The following is a 26,103-nucleotide window of genomic DNA, read 5'->3' on the forward strand; positions in this document are numbered from 1 at the left end:
CAAACAGATGGACATGTCCAGGAAAATCTGGACGCATGGTAACTCTACCATAGGGACTCCAGGATCTGCAGCTGCTGCCACCTATATGGTGAATCCTCCAACTCATCACCAAACAGCTCTTCCACTTTTTGCAAACTGGCCTCACTGGCTGACTGTGTAGAAGAACAGAAACCCTTTGTTACAGCAGGAGAGTCTCTTCAATGCTGCACTCTTTGCATGGCTTTCAGAGGTCACCGTCAAACACGACTACCCTGCCCCTAGGAATCTCTCAAGGAGCTGCCTGCGCAGTCACTTGGCACCCACCAGTAATGGTCTCTGACAGTGGCATTGCAGAGGGAGCTTAGCAGACCGTCCCTTCTATGACTTCCTGAATTTCTGCCAGGACTGATGCTAAGAGAAGAGCAGATTTCTCCTCTGTGCTAGGGAGATTCCCATAGGAAAAGCAGCTGTGGTGGGGGAGGGGGCAATACAAGCACTACCCCTGAGTCCTTGAATAGCAGCAACCAGGACTCTGGGAGCAGTGATTTCCCTACACCCCCCCAGGGGGGGTGTACACCCCCCCCTGAATTTTCCCAACACCCCCCCTAGTTTTGTGAGCTAGTTACATACCAATTTAGTGACTGTTTGGAAATTTGAATTTAAACTGAAACATTAATACACACTTTAAAAGCTTATATAGTGTATGCTAAAATATGTGTATCTGAAAAAGTATAATAGATTTGAAAAGTATGAACATAGACTAGCTTCCTTGCTTCCTTATACAGCTGGTTTTTTATGATGTCAGTGCATTCATTTCGGTGATGTTGGCCAACCTAATAATTTCAAATGCTGATTTGTAAGCAAAGTCTAAGGCTATGGCTACACTTGCACTTCAAGCAGCGCTTTGAAGCGCTAAGTGTAGTCAAAGCGCCAGCGCTGGGAGAGAGCTCTCCCAGCGCTGTCCGTACTCCACCTCCCTGTGGGGAATAACGTACAGCGCTGGGAGCCGCGCTCCCAGCGCTGGGGCTTTGACCACACTGGCGCTTTGCAGCGCCGCAATTTGCAGCGCTGGAGAGGGTGTGTTTTCACACCCTGCTGCAGCGCTGCAAATTTGCAAGTGTAGCCATGGCCTAAATGAGCTCTCCCTGACAGCTAGTGATGAGCTGGGGGCTAAGGCTTCAGGGCCAGATTATATTTACATTCACACCTAATCTACCTAGGTATCCAGCAAACAGAGCTGTGTTGTCCAAGTGATAGATTTTGGCTGGGGTTGGATTACAAACCACTTGAATGTGGGGGGAAAAGGGATGAAATGTTGTTCTTATTGTATGAGTAAAAGGCAGTAGAACTGTGCTTAGCCTGTGATGATTTGAAGGCATCAAGAGAGAGGGTGGGGACCTGTCCCTCTCCACTGTTTAAAGACAGAGCTGATTAGGCTCCAATAGATAGTCTTTTGTTCTGTTAAGTGACCACTGCAGTTGAAATCACTGACAATCAGGTCTAAGTGCTTAGTCCTGTTGTGGGGACAGTGTTCCTGTGGGTACAGTGTTTTTTGTATAAGAGACAGCCCAGACTGCACTAGCAGCGAGGTTCCCGCACTGAGAGCTCAGCTGAAATCACTGAGAGCTGGTGGAACCTCAAGAGACCAACTCACAGAGGTCACAATGGTAGGTGACAGCAGAAGGTGACTGTGCAGGGCCATTGGCAAACAGAGCGGTGGAGTGAACGGTGGCACAACGAACAGCCGTGGCCAGAGCAAACTGTGCCTTTTTGTCCCCCACCTGGAAGGTGTACTCACGTGAAAGCACCTCTGAACTCTGAGTCTCCACTGACCAAGGACAACACCAGTGAGTGGAGTGGTGGAGGGAAAAGTGAGGGGCATGTTAAATAAACATTTGTTTGTTGGACTATATTTTAGTCACTTTGCTCCAGAATGCTGGATTTGTGACTGGGAATGGAAACTTATATAAATATGTTTCCCAGTAGGCCAAGATTTTTAAAATGCAGTATTTGCCAAGGTTGTTATCTCACATTGTTGCTATCTTGGGAGGTCATTATATTGGGGAGTTTCTGTACTAAACATTTTTATTATAATTAATTTTTACATAAGAATGGTCATACTGGGTCAGACCCATGGTCCATCTAGCCCAGTACCCTGTCTTACAACAGTGGTCAAGGCCAGGTGCTTCAGAGGGAATTAATAGAACAGGGAATCATCAAGTGATCCATCCCCTGTTGCCCATTCCCAGCCTCTGGCAAACAGGCTAGGGACACTCAGAGCATGGCATTGCATCCCTCTCATTCTGGCTAATAGCCACAGATGGACCTGTTCTCCAGGAATTTATCTAGTTCTTTTTAAAATCCTGTTATAGTTTTGGTCTTCGCAGCATCCCCTGGGAAAGAGTTCCCTGGGTTGACTTTATATTGTGTGAAGAAATACTTTCCCTTGTTTTTTTAAAATCTGCTGCCTATTAATTTCATTGGGTGACTGCTAGTTCTTGTGTTATGTGAAGAATTAAATAAAATTTCCTTATTCACTTTCTTCGCACCAGTCAAGATTTTGTAGGCCTCTATCATATCCCCATTAGTCATCTCTTTTCTAAGCTGAAAATTCCCAGTCACTTTAATCTCTCCTCCTGTTTCATACCCCTCATCATTTTAGTTGCCCATCTCTGTACCTTTTCCAATTCCAATATATATATTTTTAGGATGAGTGACCAGATCTACACACACTATTCAAGGTGTGCACATACCATGGATTTATATAGAGGCAATATGATATTTTCTGTCTTATTATCTATCCCTTTCTTAATGATTCCCAACATTGTTTGCTTTTGTGACTGTTGCTGCACATGGAGTGGATGTTTTCAGAGAACTATCCACAATGACTCCAAGATCTCTTCCTTGAGTGTTAACAGCTAATTCAGATGCCATCATTTTGTATGTATAGTTGAGATTGCTTTCCAATGTGCATTACTTTGCATTTATCAACACTGAATTTAATTTGCCATTTTGTTGCCCAGTCACCCAGTTGTGTGAGATCCCTTTGTAGCTCTTCGCAGTCTGCCTGGGACTTAATTATCTTGAATAGTTTTGTATCATCTGCAAATTTTGCCACCTCACTGTTTACCCATTTTTCCAGATGAATATGTTGAATAGGACTGGTCCCAGTACTGACCCCTCAAGGATACCACTATTTATCTCTCTCCATTCTGAAAACTGATAATTTATTCCTACCCTTTGTTTCCCATCTTTTAACCAGTTACTGATCCATGAGAGGATCTTCCCTCTTACCCCATGATGGCTTACTTTTCAAAAGTCAATTTAAATTAAATACATTTTTTTAAAATTATATATTTTTTTAGAACTCTAGATCTGTTATGTGTTTTGGTGTAACTTGCATTTTCCTTATGTTAAATTTGCATTATCCTAACAAAACATTTACTTTGTTCACTTTCTTCACATCAGTCAAGATTTTATAGACCTTTAGCATATCCCCCCTTAGTCATCTCTTTTCTAAGCTGAATATTCCCAGTCATTTTAATTTCTTCTCCTATTTCATACCCCTAATCATTTTAGTTGCCCATCTCTGTACTTTGTGCATTTCCAGTATGTCTTTTTTGGGATGGGGTAACCAGATCTGCACACAGTATTCAAGCTGTACATGTGCCATGGATTTATATAGAGGCAATATGATATTTTCTGTCTTATTATCTATCACTTTCTTTAAAAAGCAAAGGTTTCAGAGTAGCAGCCATGTTAGTCTGTACTGCAAAAAGAACATAAGCTTTCGTGGGCTACATCCGATGAAGTGGACTGTAACCCACGAAAGCTTATGCTCAAATAAATTTGTTAGTCTCTAAGGTGCCACAAGTGCTCCTGTTCTTTTTAAAAAAGCAAACAGAATGTTGGGAATCACTGACTGCCGCTGCACGCTGAGTGGATGTTTTCAGAAAACTATCCACAATGACTGCAAGATCTTTCTTGAGTGTTAACAGCTAATTCAGACTCCTTCATTTTGTATGTATAGTTGAGATTGTTTTCCAATGTGCATTACTTTGCATTTATCAACATTAAATTTCATCTGCCATTTTTGTTGCCCAGTCACCCAGTTTCATGAGATCCCTTTGTAATTCTTCGCAGTCTGCCTGGGACTTACCTATCTTGAATAGTTTTGTATCATCTGCAAATTTTGCCACCTCACTGTTTACCCATTTTTCCAGATCATTTATGAATATGTTGAACAGCACTGGTCCCAGTACCGACCCCTCAGGGATACCACTATTTATCTCTCTCCATTCTGAAAACTGATAATTTATTCCTACCCTTTGTTTCCCATCTTTTAACCAGTTACTGATCCATGAGAGGACTTTCCTCTTACCCTATGATGGCTTACTTTTCAAAAGTCAATTTAAATTAAATACTTTTTTTTTAAATGTATGGTTTTTTAGAAATCTAGACCTGTTATGTGTTTTGGTGTAACTTGCATTATTCTTATGTTAAATTTGCATAATCCTAACAAAACATTTACTTTATTCATATCTTTTTTATATATCTCATTGGTCCTGACACCCCCCCTGTAAATTTGAACACCCCCCCTAATTTCAATTCCTGGGGAAACCACTGTCTGGGAGCCAGGGGATTGGTGTGTCCTGCTGGGAGAGCAGAGCTGGAGTGCAGAAAAGGGCATTGGAGGAATTGTAGAAAAGTCAGTGTCATGGCCGGGTCATGGGCAGCCAGACCTAGTGGTCAGAGGCAGAGTCCACACTCAGAAGACAGGAGTTGAGAGTCAGCTGGGTCAGGATACTGGAAGAGCAGAAGCAAAAGACCAAATTGTGTCCAGACCCTCAAATCAGATGAGTCACAGTGAGTCAGGATGCCAGGAAATCAAGCCTGGGCAGTGGGAACAGGAACAGCTAACACATGGTCCAGAAGACAGGGGAGCTCGGGTGTTCAGACAGCTTCTTGTTCTTGCTGTTGGTTTAAGGAGGTCCCGGGGGCCGATTAGCTGCTCTGGGACTCTGCCAATAAGGCCTCAGGGATGGAGCCTCCAACTGGTTCTGGACTTCGTAAGTCCTAGGTAAGCAGTTTTTAGGAGGCTTCCAAGTGGCCTGCTGGAGTGTGGCTGCTCCCATGAACCCTGCAGACCTGGGTTAATGACCCAGGGGTCATGACAGTGAGTGATCTCTCCTCGCTCAAACCTCCTGCAGGAAACTGTCTCCAGGATCACGGACACATCCTCTGAGAATAAAAAAAACAAAGTCGCAATTGCAACTAGGCTATGTAACAGGAGCCCACTCTTTGTTGCAACAGCCCCAAGTGCACAGAAGAGTGAACGGTTCTTACCTCCAGGAGATGCATGAGATCTTCCATCTAAGCCACAATGGGACCCATGTTGCTTGGTTTGACGGGATGAGATCATCTGTCCCCACTGCTCTCTGATCTGGGCTGGCTGCAGCATACAGCTGTGAGAGAGGCTGGGACAGAGACTGGAAGAAAGATGTTACAATCAGGGTCCAGGCAGCCCAGAAGGAGAACAGAGGGTCTGAAACCGAAAGGCAAAGCAATCAAATCACCGGATTCGACAGAGAATTTTTGTACAGTACAGGGACATCAAATAAGGTCTGCTAGGAAAGCTGAGATGTCGGTCTGCAAACTGCTAAGGCCAAGATTGTGACTCTTAAGATTCAGTTTTAGTCACTACAAAGTGTGTTTTGCTTTGTTTGCCTGTTTGACATTTGTCTCTTTCTCTTGCTTAGTATCACTTAAATCTCTTCTTTGTTACTATGCTTCCCAAAGCACCTCAGTGTTGTGTGTGTGTGTGAGTGAAGTGTGAGTCTCCAGCCTACCTAACAGGCTGAGCTGTGCCCTGTTTCTTCAAAGGTAGCAAATAATTTCGGAGTGGTGCTGGGCACAGAGTCCATGGGCAGTTCACCAGACATCTCCTGTGAAGCCCAAAGAGAACAAAGGAGCAGGAGAGATTCAGGCCCCACTGACCCATGGGAACTTCCCATAGAAGAGGCTACACAGTGCTCCAGACACAACCAGCAGGATCCCTCCCACAAGCTGGGCCATGTCCTTCCCCTCCCAGCCCCACAGCTTCTTCCCTACCCCAGCCTCAGGAACCCCTCCCATCTCCCTGGTCTCCCCACCCACGCTCCAATACCAGGCTGTTTCCGTAATGGAAGCAGCTTTGTACCAGAGTTCACTCACCGCTAGATCCTGGCCAGGCCTCGTCTCTCAGCTTTCTAGCTGGGCTAGCAACCCCGTTGATAGTCACTCTTGCATTTTGTTGGCTGGGAACTCAGCCCTCCAACCAGGTGATTGTCCTTTAGTCCACTCCTTCCTGGGTCATGCTCCTTCCAAACAAACTCCAAAAATGTCTTGAACAGAAACAAGGCCTTCCACCCTCGTGGGGAGCTCTTCCTCAGCCTGATTTCGGCTTGATCTGCCCTTCTTGGGTTTCTATGGTCTTCTATGTCCCCTTAGGGACGGCGGGAGAACCTAGTCCTACCCTGGACTCCAGCTTTTGGCCCAAGGCTGTATACTGAACAGCTAGGGCTGTTTCTGTACTTTTGCTGCTGTTTTCCCTTGTTTCCTCTCAGGTGGGGCTCACTTAGTCATCTTCAGGCTTTGCAGCCGCAGGCCAAGCCACCCTGTGAAATACCCTCCTCCTCCTTAAAATCCAGAACAACCTGGGGCAAGTTCTACTCTTGTCCAGTATTCATCCCTCACCATCTCATCGCTGTCACCGGCTGTGCACTCGTAAAGCCTCGTACTCACCAGAACTCAGAGGCCATCCTTCTCTTCCTGCAGCCACTCATTCTCATTAACAACTGCTTGCAGAGCCTTGTTCGACAGCCACTAGCTTCTTCTGTAGCCCTTTTTTTACTGCTGCTGCATCCCACAAAACCTTTTCCATCAGGATCTGAGCACACACCACTGCTCAACTCTTGTGCCTGATTCATCTCTGTGCCAACCATTTCATCCTTCACCTCCCTGCAGCACCCGACGGGTGTGTTGGAGGAGGGTCTGCAAGGTCCACGGCCATCCCTGCCCTCTCCACCTAGCCTGCCTCATGTGTGTTTGTCCAATAGGACACCACCTCCTTTCTTTCTACCTTTTTGGGGCCCTGGCCCCTCCTTTTGCCACTCAGGAATTTCCTATGCAGGGCGGGTCTTTCGATATGGCCTGCTTCTCTGCACCCAAACCGAAGAACTTTTGTTCCCATCTTGGCATTAGGCTATGCTTGTACACTTTCTCATGCCCTGTTCTCCTGGGCTAACCTTCTCAGCACAGCCCCAGCATGCTCTCCGAGTCTGCTCTTTTTATCCATGGGCATAGCAGGTTGATTTCCCTTTGCAGGATCTCTCACAGGTATTGCTGCTGCTCCCTCAAGATTACCAACTGCATCTGTAGCTCTACCTGCACTTCCTTCTGCTTCTGTTGGGTTTCTAGGAGCTGCTGGAGAAACCTGAGCCCTGCTTTGGCTGCTTAACCAGTCCCTGGAACTCAGATGGGAAATCCCACTTCGGGGGACAGACCTTCCCTCAGTAACCAAGACTTCCATGAGCCCTCATGGATGACAGGGGGAATTCAATCTTGCTGACTATGCCAATAATCAATGAATCTACTCATTGTTAGGTGCCCTCTGGTCCTCCATCGCTGGTCACTCCAGCACCATGGCAGTTTCTCTGCCTGGTAATTCGGCCCTCTGGCCAGCTCACGACCTTTAGTCCATGCTTTTGGGGCTCAGCTTGTCACACACTGAAAGTCCAAAGAGGTCTTCCCAGAGAAAAAAGTTCTTCTGCTTTCGCTGGGGCTCTGGCTCAGCCTGCAGCTCCCTTGCTGGGCTTGGTAACCCTCTCTGGGTGTGTGTATGTCCCCTTCTTTGGGGCCAGTAGAGGAACCCGGTCCCACCCTGACACTGGTAGCAGCCCAGGGCTCTGTACTCAACAACTAGAGCTGCTCTTTTCTCTTTGCTGTAGGTTTCCCTGGGCACATCCTACCTCTCTTTTCAAGTTCCCTTCTAGGCTTTCCTTGCTGCTTTCAACTTCCTACCTAGTTCTCGTTCCAGTTCATAGCCCAGCTGGGCTTTATCACTGCTGAAGTCTGGTTCTTTCAGGGCCAATATGTGGTCCCTCTGAGGTAGGACTCATTCTGTAATCAGTTTGGCTAAGCCCCAGTCTTTGCAGCCCAGGGGAAAGCACTCTCCTTTCCCTGTTACAGACCTGCGCTGCTCAGTCTTGCTTTTATTGGGTTGAAGTGAGTCTTGCCCCCATGGTCAGGGTTTAGCTGATCGCCATATTTGGGCTCAGGAAGAATTTTTCCTCCAGGGCAGATTGGCAGAGTCCCAGGGGGGGGTTCACCTTCCTCTGCAGTATAGGGCACACGTGGTTCACTTGCTGGAGGTTTCTCTGCCCCTTAAAGTCTTTAAAGCATTATCTGAGAACTTCAATAGTCCAGACATAGGTTAAGGGTTTATTACAAGAGTGGGTGGGTGAGATTCTGTGGCCTGTATTGTGCAGGAGGTCAGACTAGAGGATCATAATGGTTCCTTCTGATCTTAAAGCCTAGGAGTCCATGAGTTCAGACCTCTCCAGTTCAGACCTGGTTTCCAGAGGGGCTAAGTTCACAAAGGCTCGACTGGCTGCAGTTGGAGTTTTGCTGGTTCTGGTGACTCTGACATTCATCATTCAGAGGCTGACAGGTTTGTTGAGGGGATGGTGAAACCCCATTGCTGATCAGAAGGAGGTCAGAGTCAGGTTTCCAGGAGCTGAAGGTTCGTTTGTCCTGCTGTGGGAAGTGGAGCTGGAGAGCGGAGATGTTATGTGAATCAGACTGCACGGTGGAGTTGGAGACTGAGGGATGGGAGTCTCCTCTCAGAAACTCTCCCAGGAGAACAGGTTTGAGGACATCTCTGGGGAGCCTCTTGCTAGGAAAAAACCAAGAGTGGCACATTGATGGAGATGTCTCTGTCCCAGGGATGGGGGAAGCTCCCAGCCAGGCTATGCAGCAGGGATCCCATTTCTCCCCCAGGAGACCCATCTGCCCAAAGAAGTAAATGGCTCTTACCTCCCTGAGGGAGCGGGGTTTTCCCTCTCAGCCTCTTTGGGAACTAGCATTGCCTGGTTTCATAGGACAAGGTGACCTGTCCCCACTGCTCCCTGAGGTGGCTCAGCTTCTGACTGCACCCATCTGGGATGCTGTCACACCCCCCAGGGCCTAGAAGACAGGTGGGGAGGAGGTTCCTATTCATGTCACCCTCGGAGAGCCCATAGAAGGGTCAAAGGAAGAATAAAGGGCAGGAGGTGAAGCAGGCCCTGAGCCTCTGTCCCATCCTCACCTCCTCAAATGTGGCGCTTCCTGAGCTTCAGTTGGGCAGACAGGCTGCAGCCCTGACACAAAGGTCCTTCTGTGCCATATGGGGCAGGGAGATCTCTGCCTGGGAGCATGGGGAATGGGATGGGGGTCAGAGCAAGGAAAGAGGGGAGGGCTATGGGAGTGAGGGGAAGAGCTCATGCCCCAGGTGAAGGACGTTTGGGGTCAGAGGGAAGGAGCCTGGTCCACAGAGAGGAGAGAGAGTTTCTGTCAGTGACAGGGGCCTCCATTTCCCCTTCCACTAGCCCCCCATTTACAGTGAGACAGAGCAGTACCTGCAGCAGGGAGCGGGAGTTGCTGAACATGGGAGGGGAACCTTTAAGGGCATCAGATGAGGTGCAGCCTTTGCAGTGCCTTGGGCACCTGGTGCAAGTGCCGGATGATGCAGAGCTGGCACATCACCTTGGCTGTGACATCCTCCAGCTGCAGGGGAACGAGTACATGTCAGAGACTGAGACACTGCCAAGGAATCAGGGAGGATTAAGGGCACATGGAACCAGCACCATTTCCACCCAGCAGCTGCTCATGTCTGAGTGGTGGATTCACCCTCCTGATCCCCAGGATGGAGGCTTGTTGTCCTCTTTAGTGACCTCCAGTGCCAACCCCCCTCCTTGTAGGGTTAGCTCCTGCCACCTCCCCCTCAGTGCCCCTGACAGCTGTTCCACCTCCAACCCACCTGGGGACACCGCTCAAGTTCGTAGAACCCTCTCCTGCACCCCGACCTCCATCCCCACCCAGGTAGGGCAGGGAGGGGGCAGGAGAGATTCTGGCAGCAGTGAAGTGGGATGGGGGGAGGCTGAGACCTTTCCCCAAGTCACCCCAGTGACAAATGCTGAAGCCAGAGGATGGCAGCCCTGGTGAACGGGGCAGGTCAGCAGCCCCTGCTGACTGAATCCTCCCGTTCTCTCGAGAGCGGGTCCAGCCCTGCCAACAGCAGGACAAGCTTCCCCCACCCATGTGCCTCAGACCTGCCTGGCCAGTCGCCATCACCCATCAGTCCTTGACCTCCCAGGCTGCCAGTGATGGGAGCAACTCTGGGTGGTGACTCGGGTGGCATGAACACTAGGCCATGGGGAAATGGGTGCAGCTCTGTGGGGCAGGAGAGGTTCACAGAGGGCACTTAGGGGACTCTCCTGCCCTTCCCAGGAGTGAGAGCAGAGCATCACATCCAAAGAACACAAGTCCATGAAGGGGATTCTTTCCCCCAGGATGGAGTATGTGAGGAGCAGCCCAGCCTGGCTGACATGCAGCAGGGGGTCCTGGATCGCCAGCATTGCTGTCTGGAGGAAGTATTTTCTCTGCCCCTCAGAGAAGAATTTTCCAAAGACCTAAAACCAGCAGGACACGAGGCTTTAGCAGATTGCCCAGAGCCTTCTTCCAAGCCCTGGAGATAGAATAGCCTCAGCGTCTGGTGCCCCAAAGGGAGGGTAAGAGAGCTGCTGTAGCCAAGGCAGTTCATTCCCCAGGAGGCTTTCAGGGTCCCATGGCTCAGGGAAACCCCTTTATTAAAAGGTGGCAGATGCTTAGAGACCAAAGCCTCCAGTGGCTCTTTCTGGAGGGCAATTGATCGCAGGGGCCATGATGGGCTGTGTAAGGGTCCGGGTGCGGGTTCCCTTATCAGGTGAGGGGGTCGCTCTTCGCCTTCGGGCGCCTGGGAGACAGGCCGCCTCACTACAGGAGGCTTGAGTAGCAGTTCAGTCTACAAAGCCCAAGCCCTAGCTCAGGGTGGGGCAGCAATAAGATGCAGGGCTCAGACCCTCAGGCAGGGCTGAGCAGCAGTTCAGGTAAGTCCAGGCTCCTAAGCCTGAGCGTTGGGGTTGAGGGGGAGACTGCCACCCGTGATTGGGGTGGCAGGGGGGACACAGGCCCAGCCACTCCACTGTGTCCCAGCCCGGGGCCCTAACAGCGGCGTGGATCCGCTGTAGTCAGTGGGGATCCTGGCCGCAACACACTGACATAGGCTCAGGGTCAGCGGCAGCCAGACTGGGGTCGGCTATCCCCGGGCCACTTCCACTCTCCCCCTCCACAGGTACCTGTGTCGTTGCGGCTTCAGCAGGGGGGGTCTACCAGCATGGGCTCCTCAGGAGATGGGTGCACAGGTGGGCTCGACTCCTCCTCGGGGTACCGAGCTTGGGGTAGGCTCGACCAGTCGTCCTCTGGGTACCGGGTTCGGGGCAGGCTGAGCCAGTCGTCCTCTGGGTACCGGGCTAGGGGCAGGTTTGACCAGGCGTCCTCTGGGTACCGGGCTAGGGGCAGGTTCGACCAGGCGTCCTCTGGGTACCGGGCTTGGGGCAAGCTTGGTTCGGCAGGAGCTCGGGCACCAGCGTCTGTCTCCTCCCGTGGTCGGGCTCCAACTGAACGCTGGGCCCGGGCTTTTGTACTTCCTGTCCCGTCCCTTGACTTCCGGGGGGCGGGGACAGGCGATGGTGGCTCCGCCCACTGAGGCAGCTGGTCTGGCTTGTCCCTCTCAGGTGCGCATGGGAGCCAGGCCGCATCACTACAGGCTGGAAATGGATCTCTAATGTGGGTGAGTAGGGCCCACTTTGCATGCAGTGCACAGAGATGATAGGGGACCCTGTATTGCTTCCATCAGAGAGATCTCCTGCACCTCAGTGGCTAGAGGAGTGTGCGTGGGGGGAGGGGGAGGGGGAGGGGGTTGGAGCTGACAGACCAAAGGTCTATTCCCCCCAAATTAGTGATTTCTCTAGTAGCTGGGTAAGGCCTCTGCAGCTCCTGGGTTTCTTCCAAAGGGAGGCAAGACAATCTCACACAGTCTCTCTCACGTGGCGGCTATAGGGCAGCATTCTGTAGATGCACTTGTAGATCCAGGAGCCATTCCAAGGCCTCCTCTGTGATGTTGTGGAAATCACCCATTTCACCTTTGACTCCAATCTGGGGGCACTGGGTTATGGTGTGTTCCAAGGTTTGGATGTTCTCACCACAGTTGTGAGATGGGGGTGGGGGCTCTTTGATTTTCTACTTGTGCAGCAAGTAGCCGCAACTTGGGTCAGTGACAATGTGCTTCTTTGGAACAGTGGCTGAGGTCCAGATACTCTGCCATTCCCTGGCAGGGTCTGGAGACACGAGGGGGGTGCATGTGGTCCATATTGGCTCTGGAGCTCACTGTGTCCCCTACCCAGTTCCCAGGTTGGGGCATTCTGCTTCCTGACTGGCAATGAAAATGGGCAAACCCCACCTCCTTTCTCTGCTTCTACAGGGTGCAGGGAATTAAACAAGGGTCTGATGAAGCAATAGTGACTGACTGACCCAGTGCTTTCCTCTCAGACACTTGGGGATCAGCCAGGGGGACAAGGAGCAGAGAGACACCCAGAGCCATAATCCTCTATTAACTCACCCACCCGGGGATTCTCCTTATGCCACGTAGCAACGGCTCCATGTAAGACACTCAAATCATGGCAACTAGCGAGGTTCCAATGTGGGACCTTTAGCACCAGCCTGTCCCACTGGGTGCTGGATGAGGAACTCTGAGCTGGAAATAAGGAGTGGGCTCTTATCCTGTCTCCAGGAGGCATCCGCTGCAGGGACCCCAGCCAGCCCCACTCCCTGAGCTGTGTCATGCCCTGCCACAGTCAGAGGTGAAAGTAAGCTAGTACGGTCTGGTACGGCGTACCAGCAAGAGCCAGTATACCATGCCGGACTGCACCGGCTTCCGCAGCGGGCAGCCCAGAGCCCCTTAAATCCCACCCGTGGCTCCGGCAGCCGGGCTGGGGCCAGGATTTAAAGGGCTCAGAGCTCCCACGGCTGCGAGGAGCCCAGAGCCCTTTGAATCCCGCCCGCAGCTCCGGCGGCTGTGCTGGGGACGGATTTAATGGGCTCAGAGCTCCCTACAGGCCACGCCTTTTCCGGATGAGGCCACATCCCCTCAGGACTCCGGCAGTACCGGTAAGTCCTGTAAGTTACTTTTACCCCTGGCCACAGTGTCCTTACCTCTCCCACCCTGGCTGTGTTCTTATAGCCCAGGAGCCTGCTGTCCTGGTGTCAGTCGTGGCACCACAGCTCTTCTGCCTCGTGTATGGTCAGCCCTGGAGGAGAGAGAGAGAGAGACACACACACTTTGATCATTCTGGTTGCAGTTTCTGTGTCCTTCCAATCCCATTGGTGGCTGCACAGTGGAGTGGAGAAGAACAGGGCAGAGAGAGACTTGTCCTCCAGCTGGGGTCAGGCTGAGAGAAATTGTCTGGGGTCCCATTATCCACCTGTGGTCACTCTCAGTCCCCTATTGGGTTCCGTCTGCTAGCGAGTTCCTTACCCCTCTGTTGGAGCAGCAGCTGGTACAGCCGGTAAGTCCCCTCCCTGGCCTGCCGGCTGATGTCCTTGTCTGGGTCACTGACAAACAGAGCCAGCTGTGCCACGTGGTGACTCATCCTAGGGAACTCTGCTGAGATCTAATGGAAGGGAGAGGAGAGGGGACTCCATTAGCATTTTTCTGTCAGCTCCCTGTCCCCCCTGGGCCCGAAGGCTCCTTCCCCTCAGGGGCGGCTCTACAAATTTGGCCGCCCCAAGCAGTCATGCCCGGGAGGCGCCCCCGAGCTGCGGGAGCAGCGGACCTCCCACGGGCATGACTGCGGAGGGTCCGCTGGTCGCACGGCTCGGCTGGACCTCCCGCAGCTGCGGGCGGTTCACTGGTCCGGCGGCTCCGGTTGAGCTGCCGCAGGCATGCCTGCGGGAGGTCCAGCTGAGCCGCGGGCTGAGCGTCCCCTCCGCAGCCATGACTGCGGCAGGTCCGCCGGCCCAGCCTGCCGCCCCCCCGGGAAAGGGCCGCCCCACGCGGGTGCTTGCCCCGCTGGGCTCTGGAGCCGGCCCTGTTCCCCTTAGCCCCTCTGCAGGAGATGCTGGGGGAGAGGAGCCTGAGATAGACCCTTCATTTGCTCTGCTGCCAAGGGAGCCAGGAGCTGCTTTGGGATGCCAAGCAGGGGCTGGAGCATGGTCCCCTTAAAGGCCCAGGGACAGCACTTAACCAGGACAAGAAGAACTTGACTCAAGCCTGTCTCATTCCCTGCTCTGACTCTGCCTCCCCCTGAGGAACACTCTGAACCCACAGCCCCCGCAGAAGCAGATCCTACAGCCCATCGGAGCCAGCCCGCCTACGCCTGGAGTCAGGAAGCTGGGGTCAGAGGTCACTTACGTCAAACTCAGGGAGGGGGACTGCATATCTGAGCAGGGCCGTGCTGCTCCTAACAGCCCTGGCTCTCTCCTGGGACACCCTGGACAGGATCAAAAGGTTGACATGCTGTGGGGAAAGGAGGCAGGTCAAGATCAATGGGCAGGTGGTGCTTTGCAAATGAGCCCCCTCCCCCCCAGCCCCAGGGGCCTGAGACATTATGCGCAGGGGGAATAGCTGAGTCATTGATCACAGAGCTTTAGAAGGGGATTCTTTCCCCCAGGACGCAGCTTGTATCCTGCAGGTCACAACTTGTCAGGGTCTCTCTAGATTGGGACAAGATTCGGTGTCGGGGCTGGTCCCATCCTCCCAGAACTCCTGATTCCTGAACAGTTCACCAGAAAGGAGAACGAAACCCTTCGCCCTTCCCTGCTACTAAAATCCTTGGTGGGATGTAGGGTGTCACTGAGAGCACAATCCCCCCTGGAATTTCAGATCATTCCAGAGAGAAGGGCTGATTCCCTGGGGTCCTCCTGTTTCTCTAGGAAGGAGCATGTGCCTCTTCTCTGAGAACCATCTCCGGAATCTCATGGGGTGTGTGTCTTGATGGGGAGGGGGGTGTTTCAGACTCTCATTCCCCAAGACAGCCAGGGACCCTGTAGTTAGTGCTCAACAGAACCAGGCAGAGCTCTGGCTTGAAGTCCCAGCTCCTTCCTCTGTCCCTCAAGAAAGCAGGACCTGACACTGCATTGCACTGACCTCCCCAACCAAGGACGCCCCACGGAGGACCCAACTAGGAGGACAGAGTAGAAAATGGATCTTCCATTCTCTCCTTACCAGTCACACAAAGAGTTAAGGTAAAATTGGTTCCCACCCCTCCTTATGGGGCTCACCTCCAAGATGAAGTGGAGCCTGTCTGCGTCTGGGGACTCTGCCAGCAGGTTCCCCAGCATGGCATCCAGGAGCTCTGGTATGACTTTGTGCAGAGCCTGCAAAGCATGGATCAGAGTTAGGGAAACTGGGCCTGCGCTTGCCACAGGTTGGGAAGAGGGGTCTCTGGGAAGCACTGGTGAGACTCCCAAACACATATCCTGGCCTCGCACATTCACATCCCACTGCAGGCAATTAGCAAGGATTGATGACACCTGGATCTTTGATCCATGAGCTTAGCAGGTCTCTGCAGAGGGCCTTGTAGGCGGAAGAGTAGGAAACAGCCAAGTTGCTATGGATCGAAGCTGGGCTGCTGGGTAAAACATGCCATGGCATATGAGAGAAAGAAAGAAAGAATCCCCCAGGGAGGGGTAATCCTCTGGAGAGAAGGATCCAACCCTGCAGCTTGTTCCATCTCTGCCTACCCCACCCCTAAATCTGGAACTGCAGCAAATCAAGGGAGCAGGGACCAAGGACCACTCTGGAAGAGGAGGAGGATGGAGGAGGAGGATGTGCCTGGATGTTGATGGTGTCCTTCTCCGTGCCCAGGGTGAAGACGGAGAGAAGGGCAGCTTGCAAGAGGTGGGTCTCTAGGACAGGATCAAGGGCTGGTTTCATGGTGCTGGCAAGAGAGAGGAGCTGGTATTAGACTGTGCAGAACGGGGGTGGGACTGTCACCAACACGGACATGAAGCCACAGGGATATAGTCACAGGCTGGCGAGAATGGAAACTGAGGCACTGAGCTAGGGAATGACAAGGCCAAGGCATCACAGACAGACAGTGGCAGGACAGGAATAGCGCCTGTTCCCTGGAGCCTCCTGCCCCTCCTGTATCTGAGCCCGGGAGTGAGCCCCTCCCCAAGGCCCCTGGAATGTTAGTGGAGTGAAAAGAACAGCCCAGCCAGGAGAGAGTGAACCTTCCCGCCCCACCAGCTCTGCCAGAGGAGCCACTCCTGGGAGGTGACCTGGGAGTGGGAGGGACAGTGACTCCCAGCCTTGGGCCTGAGCAGCACTGGGGTTAGGGGAGCCAGCGGGGGGCGGGGGAGGAGAGGGGGTTGTCTCGGTACCTGAGGTTGCCCACTGCAGCCAGGCAGTTGGCGAGGATGGCGCTGGGTGCAGAGTCTTTAGGAAGCTCCTCAACGAGCTCCTGTGAGACGTGAAGGAGACAAAGAAGCATGAGAGATTCAGGCCCTACTGACCCCTCCCAAAGAGGAGATTACACAGCCAGTGCCCCACATGGCCAGCGGGATCCCCCACTACCTCCTGCTCCTCCCATTTCTTCCTGCCCATCAAACTTGTCTTCTTCCAGGATTCCTGCCCAGCTCAGTCCCAATCCCCTTCTTCCCTCCTCTCTGTCAAAACTGCCCCCGTTCAGCACCATCCTGACTACCGAGCTGGGGCCATGTGATTCCTCGTCCCCCAGTCTCAGCTGCCCTCCAACCCCACAATTCCCCCACTGCCCAATCTCACAATTTCTCCCTTCTCTTCTCACCAGCCTTCAGCCCCAGCAATCCCTGCCCTCTGTTGCCCCCTCCAACACCACCCGGCGCCCACCCATTAGCCCAGCGATACCCCGGCCAATCCCATGTCTCTCTCCTCCCTCCAGCTGCCCCATGATGTGTCTCACTCACCACAATCCTCTCCACCACAGCCGCCTTACAGCAGCGCAGCTCCAGCGTGTCCTGCCCTCTGTCCTGTGCAGCAAGACACGTGGGGTAGATGGCCTGCAGGAACCTGAGCTGCTGCCCCTCATCCTGTACCCACCAGGAGTGGGGGATAGCGAGAGAGAACCTGTGAGCTAGGGACCTTCCTGCCCCACCCACACCAGCTCCAGGGCTCGGGTCTCAATGGGGGATTGTGGGGACCCACCTTTGTCCAAATCCCCCACGACTCCTACACAAGCAGGATCAGGAACTGGGACAGTGCCTGTGGGGGGAGGAGACCTCAGCTGTTGTGGGACAAACACCCCCATCTTGGGGGTCCCACATCATGGATGTAAAAGGGCCCCATTAGGGGTGGTGGATCATCAGGGACAAGACCCTCGGCAGGGGGTGGGGATGCTGGGAAGGGACAGGATAATCTTGGTTCCAGCCCAGGTGGGGAACATTTGTACCTTTTCTCTGCACTGGAGCTGCTCTCTGATGACCTTGAGAGCAGCTTCCTCTGTGGACATGTCCAGCCATTTCTCCTCCTCTGAATCCCTGGGGGTCCCTGCACCAGGGAGAGAAGGGTACAGGGTGATGCCTGCTGCCACTTAGGAGAAGGACAGGGGCGTGGTGGGGAGAACAGGATTAAAGACCCCCCCTTCCCACCGCAGGCACCCAGGGCAGATCAGGCCCCACATCTCCCTCTCAGGGATGCCTTCAGCCCCCAACAGCTTCAGAAGCCCATAGCCAAGAGCCCCCCCCAACTCCACTGTCCAGGACTCCATGGGAGGTGCTGACTCCCCCAGCCCCGGAGCATCAAGGACCAAAGTGTCAGCAGCTCTTGATGCCCCCACCCCCACTTCCCCTTGCTGCAGGGGCAGCTGTGTGGCTGCTGCTGGTGTCAGTGGGGTTCACGTGGCTCAGGCCAGACACCTGGGCTGGGGACCCCCCCCCCACCATATCACTGGGAGAGTGTCTGGGCCCAGGGTGTTCACATCCCCGTCCTCACCCCTCCCTGAGCCCAGCCTGGCTCCTCATCTGGAACAAAGCAGCAGCGTCCATCGGCGTCACTGCTGCCAGAGTCCCAGGCGCTGCTGCTGTCCCATGCTGAGCTGCTGGTGCTGGGACAGGGATCTTCCACCTCCTGGCCTGCGGGGGCTGGAAGATCCTCATTGACCGGACAGGGCGATGCCCCCTGCTGGGAATGAGGGCTGGGCTCCTGGGGCCGCTGCTGCCCACACAACAAGCCCCAGAACCTCCCTGCCCGGCGCCCCTCCTGGGCTGGGTCCTGTCTGCGAAACCTCTTCCTGAGCCAGCTCCATCTGGGCTTGGTCGGGGCCTCTCCCAGCTCGGAGCCTGCGCCGGGAGCTGGGTTTGTTCACCAGAAGGCTGGGCACTTCCCCTTCTGGCCTGGATGGGAGCTGCTTCCCAGCCAGTGGGGACGGAGAGGTGGCTTTGCCGCTTGGGAAGATGGCAGCTGCTTCCCTCAGGCTCTGGGGCCACCTGCAGAGCCTTCTTCCCGAACATCCTCAGGAGCCTGGCCAGCCTGGAACCGAGCGGGGAGCAGGTGTGAGGCTGGGCTCAAGGCAGCCTTTCACTCATGGGCCTTTTCAGTCCCTCCTCAGCCCTGCTCCAACCAGAGCAGCCCCTTCTCCCCCCACAGGAGTGCAGGGAGTGCAAGCTACACACACTGGCAGGAGTTCATTGCATGAGCTGCTCCCAATGTTCCCCCTCCTAATCCCTGCTGCTGCTGCTGCAATAGCCAGGCAGTCTCATCCTTTTAGAGAAATGGGGTCAGTCCCAAAGATAATCAGTTCCTTTGGACAAGCAGCCCCCTCCTGCCATCCCAGGCCACACTCCCCCACCCAGGCTATGGAAGGAACAGAACCCAGGAGTCCGGAGTTCTCCTGGGAAACCATTCCCCACATCAAAGTCACAAAGACCCTAGGCACAGGAAAACCAGGGCCCTCCCCATTCCCCATTGATTTCCATGCTCAGCAGCTCACAGGGTCTGGCCCAACTCAGAGACTCTCAGCCTGGGGAACAGTGTCCCACAAGGGAAGGGCTGGGAGCCCCATTGCTGGGACCTTTCCAAACACACTGGAGACGGCTCTGGAGATGCCCCTGCCCAGTCTGAGAGTGAGGGGCTCTTGGGGGCTGTTTGAAAATGAAATCCCCCTTTGGAGATGTTCTCTCCCCCTCTTTCTGCCTCTCTCCAGACAGACAGGGGAAGCCACTGAGGAACCCTAATGCCATTTACTTGCTCTAGATGATGGTATGATGGATGGCGGATGTTCAGGGTCAGCAGATGTCCCTCGCTCTCCTCCTCACTCTCCACGCCCAAGGCAGGCTGGAGAGGGTGGTGACCTGAGGAATTACCCTGCCCAGCCAGCAGGCAGGGTGATGACACTAGGGCAATCGACTGGCTGTGAAAACAAGAGTCTGTCTTATTCCCAGGGGATGGAGAAAGTCAGCCAGCAGCAGTGGGGTGCAGAACACTGCCCTAGTGCGGAGGTGATAGCGGCTCCAGGATCCTGATATCCCAGCACTTTATATACCTTCCTGGAGCCTCTCAACCCCCATGGACTGTAGCGATGGGACCCCAACCCTACTGATGGCAAACGGGCCTCAGCTACCGGCTCAGGGTCCCACCAAGTGTCAGAGCCATGGATGGACCCCTTCACTACAGCTGGCAATTGCAACCAGGCCCTAATGTCCGGTCCCCCTGCCTTTGAGAGGGAGGGTCACTCCTGCTTCCTGTCCCTGCCAGCAGGTAGGTGATCTTGGGGGACAATTACTGCACTGGTGGGGTGCAAAATAAACTTTATTAATAAAATGCAAAAACAGGGAAAATTCAATAGTGAGGGGTATGGGGTTTGTTAAGGTAGACAATTGGGGAGGGGTTTCTTTTGGTGAACAGTAAGGGGGTTTCAATAGTGGGGTACAATCCAGTAGGATACAATACAGTGGGTAACCAATTAACACAGAAATATAAATGTAACAGGTAGCTAACAATTTCTATGTAAAGGGTGTGTTACAGCAGCATATAACCAACTAACAGTTATAGATAAAGTATGTTAAATAGCAAACAATTTTAGGTAAAAATGTGTCACAGTGGTGTATCAGAGAGGAAAAGGGTAACCAATGGGGTTTTATGCTAGAGATTTAAACTCTCTAGCGGGGGGGGGGGGGGGGTTGGCAGTGGGAAGACAGACTGAACCACAATTATACAGAACACAGCAAAATCTTATCTATAATCTAATTTAACCAAGACTACACAAATTAGCAAGTAACAAAACACAATCCATGCTAACCCTAACTTAACCACAGCTATGCAAAATGAAATTACCATTTATCTAGGCTAAAGGCTAAACCTAACCTAATGGGTGCACCTTATGCTAAGGGTAGTTTCAGAGGGCTGAGTGGTGTGTGTCCAGGACACAACTCCAAAAAGGGAGGAGGGTTAACTAGTGGAGGGTGCAGCAGTGGGGTGGCTGCAAGCAGGCTTATTTCTAGCAGCAAAGGCACTGCAGAACTGGAAACACTTTACAGATACAGACCAAGGAGTTAGCTTGGGTCTGCCTGCTGGGGAAAGAAAGCCAGCAGACAAGACAGGGTGAGTTTAAGAGAGGTTTTAAGACACAGACCAAGGTTTAGCTTGAGTCTGTGTGCTGGGGAGACAGAGCCAGCAGCTAAAATAATAAAATAAAAGTATAGACAGTTTCACAAAGGGATTCTTACCAGTCCCCAAGGCAGCAGCAGAGGCAGAAGCAGCAAGAACATCAGAAGGCTCGGTACGGTCTAGATAATCAGGAGATCTCTCAGGCAGCAATTCATTCTTCGTGCGGGTGGGGGTTAAAAATGGGGGTACGCTCAAAAATAAAACGAGAGCGGAGAAAGGATCCCCAGAACCCCTGGCTGATCAGACCAGGCAGCAATGCAGGAACCTTTCTGATGTTTGATCAGAAAATGTCTGGTTATAAAGACAAACTCAGGCAGCTTCCCTCCAGTAACTCTGATTGGTTCCCCTTCTTACAGGGAGGAGAGAAGGCAGTGAAAAAACTGCAGGTAGCCATAGAACATGTCTGGGCAAGTCCTGAGCCCCCAGGTATGACTCATATGCTCAGCTATTTGGCCTTTAGGTCTTGCAGCTCTGGACATTGCCTACCCTACACCAAGCCCAGGTTTAACAAGGTGATAACAGGACTAACCCTTTGAACAGGGCAGTGGTCCCACTTAGCACGCAGCACAAGTGGCCATCCCTTTGAGAAGGGCAATGGCTCTTGTTAAACAACTTAAGCGGCCCTCCCTTTGAGAAGGGCAGTGGCCCTGGTAAACAACTTAACAGCCAGGGAGGGGCGGCCACAGGAGGAGAACAAAAACAAAATGGAGTAAGGGGACAGCTGTAACAGACACTTCCATTGCCACCTATTGATCTGTGGGACTGGGCAAGTTGCTCCCCCTCTCTATGGCTCTCTGGGACTCACATCCACAAATGGGCTTTAAAAAAGACAATGGTTCAAGTTTGGCCCCAACTATTTCTTGTTTCTCTCCACCAGCCATTTTAGCAAAGTTTAGAATTCTTGATGTTCAACACCTGGGAACATCCCTTTCTCCTTTGCAGACAGCTTGAGCATCCTTCTCACCCAGGCTCTCTGCTGCCTGGAGTTAGAGAATTGACCCTATTCCCATTGGACCTACCCAAGGTGTCACACAGCAAAGCGGTGACAGAGCCAGAAAGAGAAGCCGACAGTCCTGACTCCTGTTCTAACTAACAGACAACAACCCCCACGGAGGCAGGGATAGAGCCCAGGAAATAAGGGGTGAAAATTTTCATGGAAATCATTTTCTGTCAGAAAATCCACTCAGACTAAACCACTTTGTTTGTTGAAATCATAACAAAAATTCTTTGCAAACAAATATTTGTTTGCAAAACAAGAACATCTCCTCTTTGTCACAGTGCATTAAATTGTCTCATCGTACACAAAGAGGAGACACTGTGATCTAGAAAATTAGATGAGATGTTTCAGTCTGAGCTAAGTAATTGCTGCTCTTAACAATTTCAAAAGAATAAAATACCAATCAAATAGAATATTATGTCATAATCTGATATGGCTCAATGTGATAGGACACCGCCTATTCTGCACTGCTAGTAGTGACACTCTTCAATGTATCCCCATCATCCACCCAGTGCGAAGTAGGTGGGAGAGGATTGTTATTCGTACTTGACAGAAGGACAAACTAAGGCTGAGAAAGGAGCAGTAACTTGTCTTAGCTGATGCAGCCAGTCAGTAGCAGAGTTGCTCTCAAATGAGCTACAGACCAACAATTGTTCATAGTAATTATTCAGCAAGTGTTTTAGAAGAACTGGAATGTTAGAAAGGATCATGAACTGCTCTGAGACAATGAATGGAGAGCAGCATCAACATGGGTCAAACATATCACTGGTTGTGACTTATTTGCTTGGTCATAAAACAGAACCACAAAGACCAGCGTTTCCTCCCTGTCAATAGCCCCCTCCTCAGCCCATCAAGGTTGAGACTTTGAGGGGTGGGAGGCTAAGGGTTCTCATCAAATAGCCCAAAGACTGGCGCAGGTCACCACCGAGGGGATCACTCTCGGAGCACTATTCCAGTCTCACCTCTGTGAGGGCCTCCCACAACTCCCCTGGTCCCCGCTGAACACAGAGCTCCTGGTGGTGGGTGGAGAGCAGAGGAAAAGGACAAAGGAAGCAAGAAGAGAAAGGTAGGAGGGACAGAGGAAAATTAAAAACAAAAAGGAGAAACCCCAATGTCCCCTGTAATTCTAAAGGACAAAGTCCTAGGTCAGAAATAAAATGCTGCCCCCACAATCTAGTGTTTTCCATTCCTAGAATTCAGCTGGCATCTGATGGATCAGACTGAACAGGTTCCAAATCTCTCGGAGGCTCTTACCTTCTATACAGGGACGTCTGTTTTCTAGCAAAATCAAGACAAGAAAAGGAGAAAACTCCAAAGAGGGTCCTCCTTGCGCTCACGTACGTGACAGTGAATTCTCTCTCAGTCCTAAAGGAGAGACCTCGAGAAGGAGACATGCTGAAGCAAAGCCACAGGGATCTCCAAGGTTGCCCCTGTCCTGCACCCCTGTCCTGCCTGGCTGATGTCAAGATCTCTCTGTGAGATCATCATCTCCCCACCACCTTTGTCCAATAGACTGAGGTCCTGCCAAAGGCCCTTGTGATGTCACTGCCACACCCACCCCTCCCTTGCAGTGCTGATGTCCTGCCCCTGTCCAGCCACATTGGATGTTTGAGCTGCTTCCCCTGGATCACCCCACTCAATGACTCTTCATTGTGGGGATGACACTGACTACACAGTAGAACACGAGACGCTCATCCCCATGCTACCCTCAGTTGTTCATAAATTAGCAGACTTTATGGACAGAAGAAACAATTAGAGCATTTAATCTGACACCCTGCATATCACATGCTTTCTGTATAGCATAGTAGCTAGTTTTTGACTAAACACGTTCCAGAAAGGCATCTAGTTTTCATTAGAAGACATCAAGAAATGAGGAATTCCCACCACTTCCCTTTCTAGTTTGTTCCTTTGGTGATTCATCCTCACTGTTGAATATTTGTGCCCTATTTCTAATATGAATCGGTCTCTTTTGAGTTTCCAGCCACTGGGTCTTGTTATGCTTTTCTCTGCTAGATTAATGAGCCCTTTAATATCCAATATTTTCTCTCCATGAAGTCACTTCAACACTTCAATGACATCACCTCCTGATCTTTTTGATAATCTAAACAGGCTGAGCTCTTTCAATAGCTCACTAGCAGGCATTTTTCTCCAGCCCTCATTGCTTTTTGCTGCCCCATCTCCAATATTTCAAAATCTTTTTCGAAGGTGGATGCCAAAACTGGATGCAATATTCCAGGATCAGTCTTACTGATGGTGTGTCACCTCTCTGTGCTACTCACTGCTCTTTTCCTACATCTAATGATGGCGTTAGCCCTGGTCACCACAGCATCACACTGTATGCTCATGTTGAATGGCTTGCCCAGCATGGCCCCTAAATCCTCCTCACAGTTAGTGCTTTCCTGGATACACGTTCCCATGCTGTAGGTGTGGCCTGCATGCTTTGCTGCTAGGTATAGGACCTTTCATTTGGTTCTTTTCAAACTTGTTTTCTTTGAATGGGTCCAGCTTATCAAGGGATCCGATTGTTCTGTGTCACTGCCCTGTCCTCAGCATTAATTACCACTCTGCTAGTATTTTATCACCCACGAATGTTAGTGGCAGTGATTTTATATTGCATTGCAGTTCAAAGTGTGATAGTCCCAGGCCAGTTGGGTACAGCAGAATAGCAGAAGGCAGATATACTGGCCACTGGATTAACGGTTTTCTGTTTCCTGATTTTCTAGAGCAGGAGCTGCTCCAGGCTAATGAGAACACCTGACTCTAACCTGCAAATAGTCAGGTGAGGCCATTAAGTTAATGTGACCACCTGACTCTAATTAAGGCCCTGCTGATACTATAAAAAGGGCTCACTCCAGTCAGGCAGGGGAGAGCCAGGGAGCCAGAGGAGAGGAAGTGTGGCTGAAGGGCTGGTTACTGAAGACACCCTCAAACCATCGTTAAAGGAGCCCTAAGGTAAGGGTGAAGAAGGGAGAAGCAGGAGAGCTGTGGGAAGTGGCCCAGGGAAATGTAGCAACTCTGGCAGTGAAAGGTTGACTGCCAACAGCTGCTACCATTAGGGTCCCTGGGCTGGAACCCGGAATAGAGGGCGGGCCCAGGTTCCCCCCAACCCACCACTACAGGAACAGCTCCTGGGAGGGGAAGTCAGGCCCCTGTCTGGACAGGAGGCTAAACAGACACTGTGGGAGTTCTCTCACCAACCTCCTTGCTGGCCTATGATGAACAGGGCTCAGTAGACTGTAACCCTGGCCCTAGAGAGAAAAGGGCTACGTGAAGGGTCACAGTGAGCCACTGAGGCTAACATAAACCGCCTAGAAGCACAGAACCCACGGGAACAAGGTCAGAGCTCTGCCACAATTGATATTTATTTTCAAGAATTAGTCCTTGATAGACTCTTCATATCCCTAGTGCCCGGAACCTGCTCCGCAGAGCACAGCGAGAAAAGGCCGCCCAGCCCAGCTGTTCCCTAGGGGCTAAGCACAGAACACACTTAGGAGCTTGTGTTATCCATAGGTTCTGAACAACATGTGGGGGTCATCAGTTTACAAAGACACTCTAGACCGGTAGCGTAAACAGGTCCCAAATGTATCTAAGTTTCCCGCCTTGCAAAATAGGAGAGAGAAAAACCAGAACCTTGATTAGCTTCATGTTATAGTTGTGGAAACTGAGGCACACAGAAGCAAAGAGATTCGCTCATGGTCAAAAAGCCAGGAATAGAAAATGGCAGATCTGCTGATAGTCAGTCCTGGGCCCTAGCCGTGTTTATCCTGGCCTCTCTGCTTCAGCTCCAGTAACAACCCGAGTAGAGGTTTGCTTCTTCTCCATGTTCTTTAACTTCACGTCACTGCAGAAGAAAGATTTTTTTCTTACCGCCTGGCTCTAATGCATGGAGATGTCTTTCCAGAAGATGTGCTCTGTTTCAGTCACGTCATAGGTTTTCTGGAGGAAGCACTCGGTGACGTTCTAGGACCTGTGTTATACACACGTTCTAGGGCCGCGCCATCCCTCCCCGCTGCTCCTTCTACCAGCTCTGCAGATGCCCCTCCCCCAACCCCCAGGGCATACGCCCAGGTGGCGGCAACCCCCAGACCTGCCACTACATCATCTCCTCTGACCACCGCCTCCGCTACTATCTATAGCGGCCGGGGCCCCTTCCCCACCTTGACCAGGAAGCACAGCGTCCGTTGCCTCCTGGTGCCCACCTCGCCCCACATGGAGACCTACGTGCGGGCGTTGGTGAGGGTAGTGGGGCCCACTGCCATCGAGGCAGCCTCCAAAATGTACGGAAAGGTCGGCTTCTTCCTAGCATCGGAGGCCGCCGCTCAGGAGGCAGTGGAGAAGGGCCTTGCGGTGGGGGCGTGTTCGGCTC

At 52.0% G+C, this 26,103-nt stretch overlaps 1 protein-coding gene and 1 long non-coding RNA gene across 2 annotated transcripts in view; both read right to left on the reverse strand.

Moving 5' to 3' along the window:
- The window catches only part of LOC123346494 (E3 ubiquitin-protein ligase TRIM39-like), a 145,053-nt gene that overhangs the window by 102,185 nt on the left and 16,765 nt on the right, over positions 1 to 26,103 (reverse strand). The window lies entirely within an intron of this gene.
- Positions 13,307 to 14,522, reverse strand: LOC123346506. The gene is made up of 3 exons (XR_006573007.1): positions 14,507 to 14,522; positions 13,631 to 13,766; positions 13,307 to 13,403 (listed from the first exon to the last, which is right to left on the reverse strand). It is a non-coding gene; the product is annotated as an uncharacterized LOC123346506 (long non-coding RNA).

The sequence above is a fragment of the Mauremys mutica genome, chromosome 12, assembly GCF_020497125.1.
Source record: "Mauremys mutica isolate MM-2020 ecotype Southern chromosome 12, ASM2049712v1, whole genome shotgun sequence".
NCBI classification, from domain to species: Eukaryota; Metazoa; Chordata; order Testudines; family Geoemydidae; genus Mauremys; species Mauremys mutica.